This window comes from Misgurnus anguillicaudatus, chromosome 4 (assembly GCF_027580225.2).
Source record: "Misgurnus anguillicaudatus chromosome 4, ASM2758022v2, whole genome shotgun sequence".
NCBI classification, from domain to species: domain Eukaryota; kingdom Metazoa; phylum Chordata; class Actinopteri; order Cypriniformes; family Cobitidae; genus Misgurnus; species Misgurnus anguillicaudatus.
The window spans coordinates 269272-285284 of NC_073340.2; the positions used below are offsets into that span (position 1 = coordinate 269272).

The 16013-nt window shown below is 37.2% G+C and overlaps 1 long non-coding RNA gene across 2 annotated transcripts in view; it reads left to right on the forward strand.

Moving 5' to 3' along the window:
* Window positions 1-631: 631 nt before the first annotated feature.
* Window positions 632-16013, forward strand: part of LOC129450820 (uncharacterized) — a 102060-nt gene continuing 86678 nt past the window's right edge. The window contains exon 1 of one of the 2 annotated variants that reach the window (XR_012369158.1): window positions 632-647. This is a non-coding gene — a long non-coding RNA (uncharacterized lncRNA). The remainder of the gene's footprint in view (window positions 648-16013) is intronic. The other variant, XR_012369160.1, reaches the window with a different exon arrangement.

Genomic DNA, 16013 nt, shown 5'->3' on the forward strand with positions numbered 1-16013 from the left:
GACAGGTTTAAATGCTATTTTTAAATCCAATCTTAAAACTTATTTTCATAGTCTTGCTTTCAATTCAGTTTGAGAGCTGTTCTTTGTATGTTTCTTGTGTTTTATGAGGACTGTACTGTTATTCTATTGTTGATTTTAATGTTGTGTGTTTCTTTTAATAGTAGGTTTTTATTTTTTACTTTTAATTGTTACTGTTTATTTTACACTATATTTTATTTTTAAGTTGTTTGGCTTTGTCTGTGCAAGCACTTTGTGAGACACTTGCTATATAAATAAACCTTGATTTGATTTGAACTTTTAAGAAAGTTAGCTATGCAGGCTGGAGCTATTTCAGCCATATAGGAGTTATTCGATCTACGTCATCAATGTTCGCGGCGGCCATATTATTGACATAAAACTGTCAGTCTGTCAATTGACAAGCGAGGCAGCGTGGGTATTATGCATGGTATTATCGGTGTAATTTTTTAAAACCGCGCGATGGTGTGTGGTGTAATACACGGATGTTCTAACAACAGCGAAAAGAACCCCTGAATTCGCTTTTATGCGATTCAGACTGTCAGAAAACATGAAAGGAAGGAGACAGAGGAGTTGAGCCAGCGAAGGAGAGACTCCCAACAGCAAAGTCTGTCCCCATCATTTTACCACAGGTAACGTTAGGGATATATGCCTCACAGCAAAGTCTGTCCTCATCATTTGATCACATATGGTTAGCTGTAAGCAGTGGCTGAAACTGCTCTTTCAAATAAGCTGCCATAAATTGAGACAGTTATTAAATTAGTATTAATAACTATATGAACATAATAATAGGTCTGGCATTGATACTAGGTAGGGAATTAAGGGAGCTCACACCAAAACTATAACGATACAGATACAATGAACGACATCATTGGGATCACTTTCTGAGCGATTTTTTCCACCTGATGAAGGATAAACCATTGATAGCATTAAAATCTATTTGAACTTCAAGTGCACAAGCACTTAAATGACAGTGAAGCTCATTGCTGAGGTCTATTACATTAGATTACCTGCAGTTGCTGTGAAGATTGAAGAAGTTTATTTTAATCCCAATCTACATAAATATGAGTTTACCATTATAATCACATGCAATTTGTTTACCATGAAATTATGCATGTCATGTGTTATGCTGTATGTGAGTCAGGAGTTTAAAAGCCATCTGTGTGGTGCCTTATGTGTTAGAAGTTTAAAAGCCATCTGTGTGGATTTAAGAACAGCTGTGTGTAGTCATGTTTCAGGGCACAAAGGATTTTAGTATTAGCAAATAGCCAAGGGTCAAATAGGTCAAGGAAAGGAGACACTGGCCTGGTCTGGGGACTGTCATGTGATTCTTCAAGTTACAAGCCTGAACAGAAACATATTGTTTAAGCATATGGAGGGGAGGGACAAAGACCATATATATTTACCAAGCCTGGCTCAGAGGGAGACTGGTTTTGGAGAGTCCTCCCAGGACTCAGATTCTGGGGGGATTCATCAGGGCAGGCCTCGGCTTTTTATTTGACCGGAAAATAAAAGTCTATCTCTTGAAATCAAAACCTAAGACTGAAGATTGTTTCACTTGAGGAAAAGGAAAACCACAACATTTGGTGCCGAAACCCGGGATAGAAAAGAGCTGGACAGTCGCACCACCTGAGCGAACTTGACGAGCAACACAAACAGCATATGGCCATAAGGTAAGCACTTTTTGCTTATTAAATTAGGTTTGTGTTGTTTGCCAGACTTTGCTCAACGTGGTGAGAAATTTAAGCTCTTCTAAATTTAAGAACCATATATGTGAACTGGGTTTTGATTTCAAGGGTACAAGCTAACTAAGGCATGCATGCATGAATCTGTATTAAGTTACCTTGGCTTTGATGATCATGGTGAATTGAAACAGATTTTAAGTTAAGAGAACGCGTAAGAGTTTGTATGCAAGGTTGCATATGCTACGTTTGTCGAGGAAGTGTATAACGTAGAGGTTTAATTTGGTTTAATTTGAAGTTAAAATTTTAAATCATTACGTTGATGGAAGTGTAGTAATGATTGTTTAATTGGTTAATGTAAACAAAAAAGGACACGCAAAAGTCGTCACGTCGGGGAAGTGCAATGACGATTGTGTAAATTATTTAATAATTTGTGTTTGAGTGTGTATGTATGCAGCTGCAGAGTTTGTTTGTTAGTGAGAGAAAGGTGAACGTGCATCTGGCAGCCAGGGAGAGAGTTTCCCTTAGGCAGTCTCTGCGGGCTGTTAAGGGGGGTGCAAATGTGTCCTTTGAGTGTATGGTAAATAACTACTAGAGTGTGGAAGAATGAGCCCTAAGGAAATAAATAAATAAATAAAGAGAGGCAAAATAAATAAAGGGTTTGACATAAATGCTAATTGGTTATTACTGAAAAATGGTTGGGTTAACAAATTGGTTTATAGGTTATCAAACATACATTTGAAATTTAAGGTTTGGTAAAAACAATTGACACCAGATGGGACATCAAAAGGAGCACAGAACCTGAGACCACAGCTGGCTTTCTCAATGGACAATGCAATCAGGTGGCCACCTACAGAGATGAGCAGTTTTGCTTGTTTAAAGATTGTATTGTTCACCTGAGATGGCTCGGGGTGGTCAAATCACAAATGCTCTTCCGAATTTAAGAATAAAAGGGGAAATTAAAAGATTACTAGATTAAATGATAAGAATAAAGGGTTTCATTTTCAAGAGGAATGTGTACTAGGACAGATGATGGTTTATTGTGTGAATGAGTTTTATTTTTGTCGTTGAGTGGCTTGGATAAAGATTTAATGTTAAGTTGAGAAAATGCCTAAGAAGTTTCGCGAACCTGAGTGTTACCGTGTCGGGGCAGACACGTTGGCGTTCGGAGAGAAGAGTTATTAAAGTCCTGCAGGTCAGGTACGGTCTATGTGTTATTTGTCTTGTTGTTTTGAAACGCCCGGGCTGATGAGAGATATTGTTTTTGTTTTATTTGTCATGTCGGATTGGTAAATTGTGTAAGTGAATCTTTTCCACGTTGATGAAAGTGAAGTGGAATGATGAACCTGGCCAGGTTGTCTAGATAGAGTTGTTTTATTTTATTTGTGTGAGGATGTAATGTGTCTGTGATATAAAGAGTCTGTGTGTGAATGTCTGACATGGAAAGAGTGGGGGCTGAGTGAGCAGTGGGTGTGTCTTTCTCCTGTGGCTCTAAAGAGCCCACAGAGAGGTGTTGTGTTACGGGAGTGAAGATTGTTTAAAACTATAAAAAAGGAGATAAAGTTTGAAAGTATGTGAATATGAGTATACGGATAAGAGACAGTTATAAAGGCTGGGTATTAAAGATTAGAGTTGAAGACATTGTGGTTCTGAGGTATTGTAGCCAGGGGCGTCACTAGGCCCTTTTTAGGGGGGCTTCAGCCCCCCTAAAATTCAGCCCAGCCCCCCTAAAAATTATTTGATTTATTAATTTGTGATCGCGTCAGTCACCTATAAAAACTCTTTAGAAAAGGCAGCTTGCTGCGTCAAGTTTCGGCTCCTCCCCTGATCTGAGTCAGCATGGATTTAGCGCGTTTTTCAATCCGCAGGGGGGCCGAGCAGAAAGAACACATCAGTAGTACAAGGTGTGTGCAAGGCGGACTGGCGGCTGTTCTGGCCCGCCGTGCAGTCAGCGCAGGTTGACATGTGAAAATTATATGACATGAATGAATGACGGACCTCTTAAAATCTACGAATCAGGCAATCGCGGTGCGAAAATGCCACCAGATGAACTAACGGCGGCAACCCACTGCCTTTTTGGCTTTATCTAACAAATATGCAGCGCAAAGGAGAAGCAGAGAGAGAGACAGACGCAGCGAGATGCTGCAAAATCACAGAAATATTCGCCAAGAAGGGAGCAGGTCAGTCAAGTTACCAGTAAACGCACACATCTATATATTATTATTGCTGATTAACGTTACATGTTTTAAAGTCAGGTGCTGGCGTGATGCATTGCTTAATGTACAGTTGCTCTTAACGCATCAGGCAGATTATTTCATGCAGCAAAACAAACACCAGGTGATTGTGAAGTTTATCATTTTATAAAACTTGTTTTTTTGTGGAAAAACTGGATCAAAAGTGCAAATCAAGCTTTTTATGGCAATTTCACCTTATATTTGCAGTTCTTTAAAATAACTTTTTAAAATCTAATAATATAAGTAAAGTATAGGTTATTAAATATGTTTGTTTCATTTAAAATATTAATATTTCAACATTTGAACTCCTTCCTTTTAAAAAGTGTATGCCACATGTGTATTTGTCTGTGGTATGGTAGACTACATTGTGTATTACTTGTAAGTTTTTGAGGGTTCACCTACTAGACATAGGGGCTGTTTCCCAGACAGGGCTTAAGTCTAGTTCAAGACTAAAATGCCTGTTTAAGTTTTAGTTCTTAACTAAAAGTAGCTTGCACTAACATATCTTAAAATACATCAGTCACATTGTTTTGTCTCAAGATGCACACCTGTAATATTTTTGTAAGATATGCTTGTAAAAACTACATAAACATCATAATATAACTAAGGCCTAGTCCTGGCTTAATCTAAACCCTGTCCTGAAAACCACATCATACTGCATCTTGACAACTCAGTATTAAGGTAGATCACTTGTTGGTCATTCCCCTTTTCTATATTTTAGATCTGTATAAATTTGTTCCCAGATTAACACAGTGTCTATATCAACAATTAATATTAACCTTTAAGATAAATTACAATAAAACAGTAAAAACAGCAAAATGATGTGTTTGTACTGGAAACGTGTGTTGTGTATTTGCACAGTGAATAATTAATCAGGAAGTCATTGTAAAAAAATCTACATTCAACTGAAAATTTTCTTGTCCCATTTACGAAACACAGGGAATACAATGCAATAGTGGATTGCAATAAGGTTGGTAGTATACAACCCTACCGTAATAGTAAAATAATATTTTTTTAAATCATACCCTTACTGGGGGCTGAGCCCCCCTAAAAGGAAAATCCTAGAATCGCCCCTGATTGTAGCCAAAAATATTAGTTATTACAGTGAAGTATACAGCTACTTCTAGAAATTAAATAATTCATTTAAAGGATTGATTAAAATAAAAAACAATGTGCTCAATAGGAAAAGATTGCTTGTCCAAAAAAGGACAGATGTTGGTGATGGTATTTGATTCTATTTGACAAAACATTACAAAATATTATAAAGGAAATTTTATTTTAAAGACACATTGGAAATCTAAGTAACTATTTGGAGAATATATAAATTGGACAAATAAAAACAATAAGTTTGTGAAGTGGTTAAATGAGAAATAATTATAAAATATAAGGTGTGTATATTGCAAAGCAAAGATTATGGCAGTCACATTAATGGAAAAATAAGGATTAAACAATTGTTGTGTGGAGAATTAGAAGATAAAATAATTGGAGTTCAAATGAGGAAACATTTGATGTAGCATTGTGTGAGGAGAAATACAATTAAATAAAAATATAAACTAATGAAAGATAAGAGGAGATAATTAACAGACAAAGAAATGCTTAAAGGGAGAAAGAGAGAAAGAGAGAGAGAGAGAGAGAAAGGGAGGGGGAAGGTCAACTCCCATAGCTCGAGGGAATTGTGGGATTAAGCAAACTCTAGCAGAAAGACAGAGTGAAGCTTTGAAAGAAAAACAACAAATTAGAGAAAAAAAGAGACCAAGTTATTAAAGGTGGAAATAAAGAGGAAAATAAAAAGGACAGGAAAATTATTAAAAGGTGAATGACACAGATAAATTATACAAAGATAAATTATTACAAAATAAAGAGGAGTCTTCATCTGATGATTGAAGGTGGTCACAAAATAAATTTTATTTTAAAGAAAACGTCAATATTTTGCAATGGGTTAAGTTAAACATTGAAAAGCTGAAAGCTCTCATCCTTTGACATTCAAGAAAGTGAATAAAAGCTGGCGATGAAAAGACAATGGCAAAAACTGTGTGACATCAAAGTGTTGGAGTTGCAAAGAGAGGAGAATTCATAAACTAAGCCGTGGACACATCCTACATGAATGGGACTATATGAAGCAGTGAATGGGGCACTGCACAATGACAATTACAAAAAAAAGACTGAGTGGAGTCCAGAGAGACCCACAAAGACAATATTGTTCTTGGAGACAAGAGAAAAACTGGACTATACTTTTTCATTTTCATACGAGCCTTTGAGTGAAAGAGGGGAAAGAGTAAACAGCCGTTCAATGTTTGGCTAGGACCTTATAACTGTAGGGACACATACAATCTTTAGGTGAAAATCAGCTAGACAAATTTAAAGGCTGATCAAGAACTTATGTTGTTAAGTGTGACTACCTTTTCGGAAATCAAATCAGACTCCTATTAATCTGACAGGAAGAAATGCATAATGAAAATTGGGGGGGGGGGGTTGAATTTGGTATTCTACAGAGGAAGTTAGAACTCCAATGATGGTACTAAGCTAAAAATCAAATATAAATGGCATCGAACAGCTATGGCAGAAAGGAAAATAAAATAGATAAAAGAAATAAATTTAAAAAAAAAACACCATAGGATACTATAATAGGTAAACAAGAAAAAGCTGTGAGAATAGAAAAAAGAAATAACTAATTATTGTAACAAACTTAGGATTTAAGGAAATAAATCTAAATTTTATCTAGTCACGATTTAAGAGCAATTAATGACAAGAAAAGATTGATGATCCAAAAAATTACATACTTTGCTTACAAGTGTTTCTCCATTTGATAAACATTTTTACTGTGAATTATGATTTGCATAAGAAGTAGATACTTGTATTTACGTATTTAATTATAAGGGAAAATATTATACAGGTTTAGAATGGATGAACTAGTATTCCAACATGCGGAAAGGTTAATTTGGTTGATTAATGCTAAAAAGTTAATAAAATGATTGGTTGTCATTGAGTTATAGGCACACAGGAGAACAGTTGATTTTGCCAGCATGGGCAAACAGATGGGGAAGCTAAAAAGGGCCTCAGAGTGTCAGGAGATCTTTTTAGATTGTATAAGAAGTGAGAAATCTCAGTCATAAATATTATTATCATACTGTAGATGTACATGGGGCGAATAAGTGGAATGAAAATGAATTATTTGATTCATGAGAAGAATAAAGATTTTGAGTTGAGATAAAAAGGGAAAAACTGATGTGACAGGTAAGAGAGAAGAAAAATTTGACTATCATCTATAATCACAAAGGATGGTAGATAAAAAGGTATAGAAAAGGAATAATCATCAAAGCCATACTTAACAAAATGTGTGAAAATACTAATCATAACAGAACAGAAGTTTTACCTTGTATTAATGAGCATGTAAACTAACCACCGTACACCTTTAACACTGCATGAAATATTCGCCGATAGACCTATGCGTATTGTAAAAACATCTGGAATTAAGTGTTATATGAACAAACTAATTGTCTATGTATTGAGTTATTTGTGTACAGAAAAAGCTGAAAGGAATTGAGGAGGACATGAGACAACATGACTTGATGAGTGCGAGATGATCTAGCTTATCTGAGGTTCGAGAGGTCGGAGGAGGCCAAACACGGCCACAGGGGGCCTAACTGGGGGAGACAGGATGAGACCAGCCCCAGAAATGTCCAAGTGGGAGGAGCAGCCAATGTAGCAGAGCTCGTAGGAAGGAGAGAAGGAGAAAGAATGCCAATGATATGAAAGAAGAAACATCAAAAACAAATCAAAGTTAAAGCAATTCAAGTATACCGACGGATGGAGAGCAAAGTTTTGAGCACCGAGAGGAAGAAGTGAAAAAGAGAAATTGTCAAAAGAAATTGAATTGAAAAGAACAAAGCTGATTACTACAGAAGATTTGCATTGCTACAGTCAATTAAAGAACGACACCGATTACTACAGAAGATTTGCATTGCTACAGTCAATTAAAGAACGAAACCGATTACTACAGAAGATTTGCATTGCTACAGTCAATTAAACTTCCTGGCGATGGACTTTTGCCTTAAACAAGGCCCATTGAAAGATCTGCAATAATTTCAAAGGAACAGACTCTGAAAGAAAGACTGAAAACATAGAGACATTGAACAGAGAACATGAGGTGGACATTTTATGGGAAACATCCCAAAGATAACAATGATACAAATGGGGAATATTTAAAGTTAAGGAAATATGCTCACAAAGTTGCTTTTTATGATTTAAACTAAACCAGATTTCAATAATGCAATAACAATTTCAAGTCCACATAAATATGATAAAGGTGATAATTCAACAAGAATTCTTATGGATAAGAGGAAAAGTTAAGGTCAACTTATCTGGATAATATTTTGGTCTTTTGGGAAATTCTGAGTTTAAAAATACATCTTGTAGGCCACAATTTGGAAATTTGTGTCAATGGCAGTAAATAACAAAACACTAAATATAAAAAAGGAAGGATAGATATTTCAGAATGATACAGTAAAAATTCTGAATGGTACAGTAAGATTACAATCAAGAAAATATAGGCCTTATGGACTTAAGGAAATTAAATAGGAAATGCTTTATAACAAGAATTTTGAATGAATCAACTAAAAAACCTCTAGATCTATTATGAAGACATCAAAAACTATAACTTAAGGTGTAAAAGTGAGAAAAGAAATGCTATTAGAAGAATATTATAATCAAATCAGAGCAAGATATACAATGAAGATATTTGAAGATCAAATAATATCGATTGGAGAATTATTTTGGATTGGTAGAAAAAGAAAATGCTTGACCTCATTAGGAGGGAGAGAAAAAGTACTTAAATATGATGGAGACAAGAAATCACTACAAAAGAAGGGTATTTAGAATCCTTATAAAAGGATGAACACAACAATTAATCATAAATTATATGTAGATTCTGTTGATCAACCAAATGGGTACCATATTAGATAAAGGGATGGGATTAAGCTAAATAAGGAATTTAATAAAGTTTTGTCAAAATAAAAATACAGAACAAATAAATTATGTACAGTACTACAATCAAAAAGTAGATTATTAAGTTTACAAATAAGGCATTAATTTATCTTAGGATAACAACTAGATGCAGCCATTAGAAAATACATGATAACATATACTGAATCAATTTTAATTAAAGGTTAGTGGGTAAATGAGGCGTAGGTGTCTGGTTAGAGAACCAAATGGAAGTTAAAATATTAGGATGATGGAAAATTTTCTTGAAATCAACAAGAATGTTATCAGGACTTACGTTACAAGACAGTAATGAATTTACAAATAGTAAATGAGAATTCAAGCACCTCTGATGAGGATGGAAAAAATTTCATTTAAATTGTTATCAAGAATTATTATGCATGCTTTACCATTTACTAGTTTTATTTGAATTAATTACATTTATGCGTGTACTATGCAATCTTTAATTAGTTTATTATTGGTTATTTACATTTAATTGTTTTATTTGGAGTACTTTACTTTCATTTGTGTTGCAATCTTTACTTAGTATATTAGTGGTTCACATTTTATTGTGTTATTCGAGTTAATCTACATTTATTTGTGTTTTTGATGCCATCTTTACCTAGTTTTATTATTGGTTATTGCTCTTTACTTTGTTTATTTGAATTAACTTACATTTATACTTGTTTATTATACTTAATTTTTGAGTTTTATGCTTCAATTCAGTATCAATTAGTTATACTTACTCGTTTTGAATTTGAACATTGAATCTATAACATTTCATTTGTGTTTATTATGCATACTTTACTTTTGTTTTTATTATTTTTTACTTGGATTCATTAACGTTGACTTTACATTTACGATGTTTTATCATATACTCTACATAGCTAAAATGATAATGTAAGGATTTTTGGAGACGAACCCAAGCGCAGACGTATATGAACACTAAACACTTTATTAAATATAAAACAAGAAAACAAAACCCACGATGGGGCAAATAACAAACAATAAACTGAACAAAAGACAGGATTTACACAGGACTATACTAACTAGACTAAACTACAAAAAACAATAACAAGCAACTGGACTTAGGCTAAACTAAACAGACTTCAAATACTCACATTGACAGGACAAAACGGACCAGTACAAGACACCAAACACAAGGACTTTAAATAGGGAAAACTTAATGACACACACCTGAAAAGAATCAAGAGTAAGGGATCGGGGAAAAAAGTGACGAGACCTGGGAAATGCGTGGTCAGAATAATTAAATACTTAAACCACGCATCTCCCACATAAAACATGGTACTGCCAGGACCCCGAACACAAAGACTAGATCTAATTTAACACATGATTCAGACGGGTCCTGACAGTAGCCCCCCCTTAAGGAGCAGCTACCAGACGCTCCTCAAGGGGAACACTAAACACGGGACAAAACAGACTGACAAACAGACAAGATCCAAGAAAACATTACAAACAATAACAAAGGCAAACAAGCAAAAATGACCAATGGGTTGGGATGGGACAACAAAAACAACAAACAAGGGAGGGGGGGTGGGGGAACAACAAAGTTCATGGAGGGAGGTCCAGATTGGGTGGGAATGAAAGGGGTTTGGGACGAGGCAGGAACCATGACAGGTGGTGCTGCGGATGGCAGCGGAGCAGACACAGACAAAACAGATTCTGGAGGTAGGGCTGGTGGCTGCGAGGGGTGCAAGGGTGGGTGCGCTGGCGGCTGTTCTGGCGGCTGCTCTGGGTGCGCTGGCGGCGGCTGCGCTGGCGGCTGCTCTGGGTGCGCTGGTGGCGGCTGCGCTGGCGGCTGCTCTGGGTGCGCTGGCGGCGGCTGCGCTGGCGGCTGCTCTGGGTGCGCTGGCGGCGGCTGCGCTGGCGGCTGCTCTGGGTGCGCTGGCGGCGGCTGCGCTGGCGGCTGCTCTGGGTGCGCTGGCGGCTGCGAAGCCAAAGAGCCTCTCTTCCTCTTCTTCTTCTTTGGCCGTGGTGCAGAAAGTGTAGGAGGAAAAGGCACTGTGACGGGCGTGGCAGAGTCAGAGGAGGACCCCCCGGACGTCGACTCCCAGGAGATCCTCCTTTCTCGCTTTCCACGGAGGCTGACAGGTGGGAAGGAGCTCTCTGGGGTCGGAGAGGTGAGTGTAGGGTCGCACAGAGTCATCACTCCCATGATGCGACCCTCCAGAATGCAGTCCTCCGGGACAGAGGGTAGTTGGGAAGGTGGTCTTGCCACAGTTGGACCCCTGGACTCCTCACGGTTCATAGTGAATCGGACCTGATCCACAAAGCCCAGGGGCCTGAGCATCCTCATCTCCGAGGGCTTGAGCGGTTCGTTGAGGCAGCTGTTGAAGATAGTCTTTAGTTCTGCCTCATTGAACCCTGAATCCCTAGCAGCAGCGGCAAAGACAACGGCAAAGGACCGCACATCGGCCTCCCCCTGTCTGAGGCTGAGAAGAAAATGAGCCTGCTGGCTCCTTTGGGCGTCCGGTGAAGCGCTCATTGTAGTCTGCTGGGTTCTATGTTGACTGGTCCGTTCTGTAAGGATTTTTGGAGACGAACCCAAGCGCAGACGTATATGAACACTAAACACTTTATTAAATGTAAAACAAGAAAACAAAACCCACGATGGGGCAAATAACAAACAATAAACTGAACAAAAGACAGGATTTACACAGGACTATACTAACTAGACTAAACTACAAAAAACCAATAACAAGCAACTGGACTTAGGCTAAACTAAACAGACTTCAAATACTCACACTGACAGGACAAAACGGACCAGTACAAGACACCAAACACAAGGACTTTAAATAGGGAAAACTTAATGACACACACCTGAAAAGAATCAAGAGTAAGGGATCGGGGAAAAAGTGACGAGACCTGGGAAATGCGTGGTCAGAATAATTAAATACTTAAACCATGCATCTCCCACATAAAACATGGTACTGCCAGGACCCCGGACACAAAGACTAGATCTAATTTAACACATGATTCAGACGGGTCCTGACAGATAACTGTAAGCGCAGAACCAATTGCGCACAAACTGTTTAGGGCTTAAGTTCTTTTACTTTTACATTCAAGTCAAAATGAGAATGGAAAGATGTTTGTCTTATTGTCCATAGTTCGAAGTGCAGTGGCATAATTTAGTAATTGGTAAGGTATAGTGGCTTTCTTTAGCCACAAGATAGTAATAATTGAGGGCTGAATTATGAGACTGCACTCCGGATTAAAATAAACTGGAAAAGTGAGGCTAAATTAAGCCTCAGAGCGGGGATTATGAAGAAGTTTATTTTAATCCCAATCTACATAAATATGAGTTTACCATTATAATCCCATGCAATTTGTTTACCATGAAATTATGCATGTCATGTGTTATGCTGTATGTGAGTCAGGAGTTTAAAAGCCATCTGTGTGGTGCCTTATGTGTTGGAAGTTTAAAAGCCATCTGTGTGGATTTAAGAACAGCTGTGTGTAGTCATGTTTCAGGGCACAAAGGATTTTAGTATTAGCAAATAGCCAAGGGTCAAATAGGTCAAGGAAAGGAGACACTGGTCTGGTCTGGGGACTGTCGTGTGATTCTTCAAGTTACAAGCCTGAACAGAAACATATTGTTTAAGCATATGGAGGGGAGGGACAAAGACCATATATATTTACCAAGCCTGGCTCAGAGGGAGACTGGTTTTGGAGAGTCCTCCCAGGACTCAGATTCTGGGGGGATTCATCAGGGCAGGCCTCGGCTTTTTATTTGACTGGAAAATAAAAGTCTATCTCTTGAAATCAAAACCTAAGACTGAAGATTGTTTCACTTGAGGAAAAGGAAAACCTAAGGGTGTCACGATTTTGATTTTAAATCGAAATCGATCGAAATTAAGTCACAGCTTCGAACTTCGAATTAAAAAATGGGATCGTCGATGCTGCCACGCCCCCATTTCACGTCTGGTCGGCTTGCCAAGCGAGGAAAAAAAACTCTCAGAGATGCCTTTAAAAACATCTGTCCAGCAGAAAGCGATCATATTGTAAACACGAGGGATGTATTGCTACAACTCCTTGAAATGCATATCATAAACAGGATTACCAGTGATCTGACTTTGGACAGAGCGCAGCTCTCTGCACGTGCGCGATAGTGAGGGAGGCGCAAAGATGCAGCGGGTTATATTTTAAACAAAAGGATAGTTTGCCTCAGCTTGCATGAAACGCATAAAACACATAAGGATTACTACTTTAGTTTATGTTCAGACTTCGGACAGATGCGAGAGCGTGTGCACGTGAGACAGAGAGAAGCGCAGCTGCTTGCATTAAGTCCATGTTAGAGATGCGCGGATGGACTATTATTTCATCCGCAACCGCATAACAAAACTCATCATCCGTCCACCATCCATCCGCACCAACGTTTCTGACCAGTTTTCAAAACCGCACCCGCCCGCCATCCGCTGACTGGGCGATGCAAGACGCTGCTGATGACAGCCGCGAGACTAGAAAGCTCTAGAACAGGGGTCGGCAACAGGCGGCCGCGGGCCAAAAGTGGCCCGCCAGTAATATTTTCTGGCCCGCCAGATTAATTTGAAATCCGTTTTTTAATTTTTTTAATCAGACTTTTTTATTTTAAAATAACAGTTTACAAAAATGGCCCTGTGTATCATTCCTTCATTCGTTTTTTCAAGTCAAAACCAAAAAAAAAATAAAGAAAAACGACTTGTTTTTCTATTATTTATTTCCTGAACTAAAATCAAACGACTCGTTTTCTGAATGTGCGCTCAGATCAAAAATAACAAAAATGAATGAAAACGGGTTCGGACAAATTTTAATTGAACACCTTAGCAGACATATACCAATGAAATAAATTTAAACATATCAGGTACTAACAGATTACATTTTAATAAGGGTTTTAATAAGGGTTTGAATAGAAACCTTTCCTGTAAGTCTCATTCGCTTACAGTCCGACTTTTGAACTTTTTTCATTATTATTTATTCGCGTATAACACACTGACAAATAATATGTATTACCTGATAAAAAAATATTTGCGTCGTGGACAAGTTGCCACCGGCTCCCAAGAATGTCCTGAAAAAATGCGTATAGTTTAATCTTAACCGGCCGCTCTTTCTCTCCCAGCGCATCCGCGATCATAACTGTCATTAGATTTTGAACATACTTCTAAAACACAATCAATCAAATAATTGCAGAGGTTTGACTTCATGAATCATTTGCAAATTTACCTCGTAAATCATGTCAATGCATCATGCGTGAAGACAACTCCGTGACATCGCAAATTACTGAAAAGTAATTGCACGCTTTTAGAAACCACTACAAAATATGATAAAATAAACTCTTTTACAGCAGTAATATTTTAACTATTACACTTTTAACCTAGATTTTAAAGGAATCTACTGTTCTGTTCTGTTACTTGAACTTGGGGCTCGAGCCCGACCTTAGGTTCGACCTGCCTTCGAAAACAGCAAGTCAAGTTCGTTTACCGTTAATTATAAAGACTAAATGGGCAGGTAAATTCGTTAAAAAATGAAAGTAATCCGCCAAAATATGGTTTTACATGTCTATTAAAATAAAGCCATTATTAATTTTCCTAACGCATAGTTCTTTGATCTTTACCTCCTTTTAAAAATAAATTTGGCAAAGGAGGATTTTCAGCAATTTGTTTGAACAGCAACTCTGCAACCAATGGTTTCGGTTTATGTTGGTTAGAAATTTGAGTGAGAGGCTTTGTTCTACTTAATTTATTATTTATATTTCATTATTTTTTCTGTGACATTTTTTTCCTCTGCTAACAATACAATGTTAAAATAATATTTATATTGGCACGAACACAATTTTTGTATAACATTTATAATTGTTATAGGCTACTTCATCTCTCTTTTTTCGTTAGAGACATTGAATTTGAGATTCTGGGAACGAGATCTAACGTTAAGTTTTGCGGACCCGTCAGGTCGGGAAATAAAGCGGGTGAACACAGTGTATTTTAAGCGGTTTACTGAATAGAACCTTGTCAGAGCTGGACAAAAAGCGGAGACCTCCTTAAACCTTAGGTGTGTATGTGTGTGTCCCGGATAAATATTAATAAAAAAAGGAATACAGTTCAAAAGTCGGACTGTAAGAGTCTTTCATGAGAGCATAAATGCCTGTAATATGTTACCACTAATAGTACTTGATCTGTTTAAAATGATTTCATTTATATATTATGCCTATAAAGGTGTTAAATAAAAAAATTGTCTAATCCAGTAATCAATTTTTTATCTGAGCACACAATCAGAAAACCCGTGGTGGTTAATTTTTTCATTTAGTTTTTAATTTAAAAAACGATTGAACGAATGATACACAGACCCATAACCATGTTTTTAGCCATTTTTAATGCCGTCTTTCGTATTTTAAATAGGAAATAAAGACAATGTTTCTTGACAAAAGATCAGATAGCCTATACTAGGCTAATTCAAAATAAGACGCAAGTGTGCCAACAGCAGTTGGCCCGCCATCTACTGGCTAAAAAAAATATTGGCCCGCGGCCAAAGTTACTTGCCGACCCCTGCTCTAGAATATCAGCAGTGAACTCCGTCTCCGATTTACGCACAGGGACAAAAATAAATAAAGAAATAGCCTAAATTAAACACACAAATTACATAGCCTGCACTCCTGATTTACCACTTTGTAAAACATATTCCAGGCAACCCTTTTCTGACCTTCTATTTCCTTTGTTTTTAATTCTCATTTTTTGAGTTTGTCACGTACCCTTCGCCGGCGTTGATAAGAGCTGTGTCAAAATGCATCCTCATTTCTCCGCGCTGTTAATGATAGAACGAATGGATCCTTAACAGCTGAGGATATCCCAAACAATTAAAAGCTTTATTAAATAAAAGTGTGTATTTATTAGAAAACTTTTTCTTGTCACTGTTTTAGTATTATAAGTTATGTTTTGTGTTAATATTATTCTGTTTATGTTGCCTATATTTCTAGGTTGATTATTTGATATGCTGTTGAATAGATTAATCTACATCAATGTGTCATATGTTCTAAAATAAATTAACATTTTTCTGATTACATATTTATTTTAATAAGTGAGAAATGCCTCCGCTGTTTTCTGCTGACAGGCGC